Genomic DNA, 5,446 nt, shown 5'->3' on the forward strand with positions numbered 1-5,446 from the left:
GGCCATTAAAACATGACTAACAGCCTGGACACTTTTATAAATCATAGGCTATGCATACCCTTTGACCATTTCAAAAACAATGTGTCCTTTTTAGTTTGGCATGCATGTTTTCTTTATTTTTTATTTAGCTGATTTGATGTTTAATTAGTTTACTTTTAAAAAAAGAATCTAATTTAACTAGTTGTTCTGCTGAAATTTTGAATAAATCCTATAAGTGTGATTTACTTAAGTCCTGTTTTATGATTGCATTATTTGCAAGGAGTATCCAAACGTTTCTTCACCACTACAGACATCTAAAGGATACGTTTCTTTTCTTGGGCTCATTTTGTGTGTGCAAGTCTTGTTAGCTGTGCCCTTTCTGAGGTACACCAGACTGGAATAGCTGGCACATTCCCAGCACTGAATTCTGAGAATGAGGGATGTTGAAATACGAAAGGCCAAATTAGAGGGTATACCTATACTTCTGTTAACTGCTTGTGACTTGGCAAGGAAAAAGAGTATTCTTTTCCTAGCAAGACACTGCCACCTGTGGGTGAAAGAAAATAATACACCAGGTTGAATTCTAACACAAAATACAGTACATTTAGCACTGTATAAAGTGTAAAGCTTTAGTATGTTATAGTGTATAATCCTTTTCATTTTAATTTTATTGTCTTCTGTTCGTGCTTTTGAACTTTCTGTGTTAAGTTTGAAGTACAGATCTAATTCAAGATTTTTAACACCTCTGCCAAGGTTTACCTGGTCCATTAAATTCACTGAATTTAATTAGAATTATTCCATCCACTCTTCTTCTAACTATATTGAAAATAAACTAAAATTTTCTTTTAGCAGTGTCTGAAATGATATTACTAATAAGCATCCCTATCTCTAAGCATTTTTAATATTACCTCCCTAGAAGTTTTAAAAAGAAAAGGTAAGATACATCATTGAATTTGGCTGGTCTTTCCTGAGATCAGATTAAAATCTACAGCCTGTTGCTTCTTTCTGCTCACATTGCTGAAACAAATAACAGCCAGGCAACAACCTACCCCCATACAATCCCATTCTACAGTAAGTCCCACTTCCCCTATTTTAAATAACCTTTTTTAAGCAGAGTGTTGATGTTATTTCTAAACTTTAGAAGCATATATAGACATAATATGTTTTTCAGGTTATCCAGAACCAATGTCTGATTAGAATTCTGTGGATTTAGACTTGCCAAAGTATTTAGATGCTTGTACAATTTCATATTTTGTTGATTTAAAGCTTCTGGGTATGAAACTTTGAGGTAGCAATATTTGCTATATACTGTACAAATGCTACACCACACATTCAAATAAAAAAACAAAAAGAAACAAGTAAACAGATAATTAATATGACAGAAAAGGGAAACGTCATGACTACATACTGTATGTACAGTACATATATACATACTGCACCCCTTGGCTGAGACAAACCTGATTTAAGGGCACAAAATCACCTTAGCTGAATCACCACACTATTAGCTGAGTGGCCTCTGTCTGTGTCCAGTAACAGTGGTTCACATGAATTCACAACCTGTCTCTATAATGTCCGTCAGTCAGGTAGTGAAGTAGTGTAGACCAAGCAGCTTTCAAAGCAACTCAGAGATAAAGTGATAGAAAAACATAGATCAGGAAAAAGGTATAACACATACAAAACACAGAAGATCCCTGTAAGCACTGTGAAGCCAAACATTTAGCAGTAGAATGTGCATCATACCACCCAGACACTGCCTCAATCTGGCTGCTCTTTGCTCTGGTTGAGGGATGCAACTATGCAACTTTATGAGTCCAACAGTGTCTTGGAATGAGCTGCAGAGTTGAATGCCTGGGATGGGAGAAAATGTGCATGAAACAACAATATCCCAGTCACTTCACAAAGCTGGCCTGTATGGCACAGTGGAAAAGCCATCTCAAATTCCCAATGGGGTTTGCAACAAAGCATGTAAGTAAGACTGCAAACATGTGGAAAAAGGCTTTGCAGTCAGACAAGACAAAAATGAAACTTTGTGGTCTAAAAGCAAAGCATTACATCTGATGGAAAACCGGCACAGTGCATCACTCAGTCAACACCATTCCTACTGTCAAGCATGGTGGTGGCAGCAGTATGTTATAGTTCTGTTTCTCGTCAGCAGAGACTGGAAAGCTTGTCAGGACTGATGGGAACATAGATATAACAAAGAAATCTTAGACAAAAACTTGCTACCTACTCTAAACTAGGACAGTATTGTCCAGTAGGACAATATTGAAAAGCACAAGGTCAAAGCTACACTGGAGGGGCTTAACAGCAAGAAAGTGAAGGTCCCTGAGTGGTCCAGTCAAAGTCCTGACTTGAATTGTAAGTCTGTGAAAAGACTTCAAAACTGCTGTCCATAAGCAATCCTCAAGTAACTTGAGAGTGCTTGAGCAAACAGGAAAATTACAGCAGGCCAGTTTGAAAAGTTGATATAGACTTACACCAAAAAACTTGCAGCTATAATTGTAGACAAACCCACCTAATATTTAATTCACAGATTTGAATACTTATGCAATCAGCAGATTTTTCTCTTTAGGAATTGCTGACATTGGCTGTAATCTACTGTCTCTAAATGTTAAATAATAATAATTCCTAACACTTTTATAGCACTTTTCTGGAAACCCCTCAAAGTGCTTTACAGGTAATGGGGACTCCCCTCCACCACCACCAATGTGCTGCCCCACCCAGATGATGCAACCGCAGCCATAGTGCGCCAGTACGCTCCCCACACATCAGCTATCAGTGGGGAGGAGAACAGAATAATTAAGACAATTCATAGATGGGGATTATTAGGAGGACATGACTAGTAAAGGCCAATGGGAAATTTGGCCAGGACACTGGGGTAACACCCCTACTCTTTTCAAGAAACGCCCTGGGACTTTTAATGACCACAGAGTCACTCGGATTTACGTCTCAGGCAAAGGACAGCACCTTTTTATAGTATAGTGCCCCCATCACTATACTGAGGCATTAGGATCCACACAGACCACAGGGTGAGTGCCAGCTACTGGCCCTTCTAACATTTCTTCCAGCAGCAACCTTTTTCTGAGGAGGTCTCCCATCCAGGTACTGACCAGGCTTACACCTGATTAGCGTTAGCAGATTGCCAGTTGTGAGTTGCAGGGTGATATGGCTGCTGGCAAATGTTTTCAGTTTGAGCATTCAGGTTTTTTTCAAAAAGATTGTTTAAAAATGTATTTGAATTATTTCATATTTTCACAAAATGGGACACCATAGGAAGGGTTTAAATAATTTTGCAAAGAAATATATATATATTGCTTTCTTTAAAAAAAGTGACTCACTTAACATAATGAGGCAAACTAACTTCATCCACCAGTAATGTGCAGTGGCCTCCTGGGTAATGAGAAGCAGCCATTACGCACCCTCAGCCTCACTACATAACACATCAGGCAGAGGGGTTGGAAATAACTTTAAGTGAAAACTTCAATCTGATTCCATCTTTACAGTTGTAGGTTTCTTGCAGCCTGTCATTGCACTAGTAATGAACTCTTCCAGTTAGCCCTTAACTGTAACGCCAAAATGATACCACCAGAAAATTGTAATTTTTTTCTTTAATTTTCAAAAGAAGTCCAGAGAGTCAAAGCTTTTTTATAAAATACTCAGTACCCCATCATTTGCCAGCAGCCATAATCACCCTGCAACTCACAACTGGTATCCCACTGAAGTTAAGCAGGTGTGAGACTGGTCAGTACCTGAATGGGAGACCTTCTGGGAAAAACAAAGATTGCTGCTGGAAGAGGTGTAAGTGGAGCCAGCAGCGGGTGCTCACCCTGTGGTCTATGTGGGTCCTAATGCTCCAGTATAGTGATGGGCGCTGTCCTTTGGATGAGATGTGAAACCGAGGTCCTGAATCTCTGTGGTCATTAAAAATCCCAGGGTGTTTCTCGAAAAGAGTTGGGACGTAACCCTGGTGTCCTGGCCAAATTTAACATTGGCCCTTACCAATCATGGCCTCCTAATAATCCCCATCTATGAATTGGCTTCATTACTCTGTTCTCCTCCCCACTGATAGCTGATGTGTGGTGAGCGTTCTGGTGCAGTATGGTACAGAGTCCCCATTACCTGTGGAGTGTCTAGAAAAGTGTAAGCAATTATTATTATTATTATTAGCACCAATGACAGATCAGACCAGCACTATTAAAAACTGTGAATAACAGTGCCTTGCTGAAGCAGAAGAAGGCATGCCAAGTACAGATACAACTACATTAATCAAGCCCCACTCCTCCTATGACTATTGCCTTCAGTAATGATGCAGCCACATGGAAAAGTGCACGAGTCACATTGTGTATACTGGACAGAGCTGAGACAAGCTGGTTGCCAGAATGGCAGTAAGAGGTCTGTGGTTTTGGAGAGAAAATGTGAACAAGGTGGAATGCAACTCTTATCCAAGAAGCATTTTTTTTTATTTTCTAGAATGAGGAAGTTGTTACTTGTAAGCTGTGTTGTAGAAAATGAAATACCTTAGATTCCTAAAATGTGATGTAGGATTTATTTTGTTTTGCTTACTTCTGTTTGAAAGTAAGAGAAGGGAAGTGTGACGTTGGTTGAGATAAAGAAAATAATTCACTGAGCAAAGAAAATAGCTCAGATGTTTTACAGTGACATTTCCCAGAAATTACCCCATTCCCACTGGCAACTCTCAAAGAAATCAAAAGATTTTTTTTGGAGTAAAGAATTATTTACACTATTTGATTTTTATATTGGACTGAGTATTCTTCTTGACTGCCTCTTTTATAACCCAAGAAAGTGTCAAGTTATTTCCATTACAAAAGATCTCATGTGGTTTCACATCCAGTATTCAATTGAATATAAGTATCTATAGAAATAAGAACATTGGCAGTTATTTACAATGTTAAGCTGAAAAACCACCTTAGTTTTAAATCATATGCAAAAATACAGACTTCATCTGGGGGTTTGTATGAGAGAACCTTAAAAATATACCAAAATTAAAAAAAAGATCAACCATTATATTCTCAAAAATATACTAAAAGGGATGTAAATAGAAAAAAAAATGATTCGAGAACAGATATAACTTATCAATATTGGATATAAATGCAAATTAAAATATTACATTTCTAAATCAGATTCTAGGGCACCAGATAAATTCAAATTTGTTTGTGTACTTCTCTTAATTGTGATGATTTTGGCTTTAATTGCTGCTTCAAACTAGAACAGGTCGTTAATGTTAACATTTATTGTGATAGAAATAAAACCTTTTCCAACCTTTTTCGATCATGAAATGAGTTTTAGGTTATATATAGCCATTCACGTAAGATTAAATGTGCGTCCTCTTTTTTCGTCGAATCTGCTAGAGCTAATCTTTTCCTAGTGGAAATAGCAGCAGCGCTGCAGCGAAAGTGCTGATCATGTGTAGGCCCTGTGTTTACTTGTTTCCTGAGATTTCATCATT

The sequence above is a fragment of the Atractosteus spatula genome, chromosome 6, assembly GCF_055471065.1.
Source record: "Atractosteus spatula isolate fAtrSpa1 chromosome 6, fAtrSpa1.hap1, whole genome shotgun sequence".
Classification (NCBI taxonomy): domain Eukaryota; kingdom Metazoa; phylum Chordata; class Actinopteri; order Semionotiformes; family Lepisosteidae; genus Atractosteus; species Atractosteus spatula.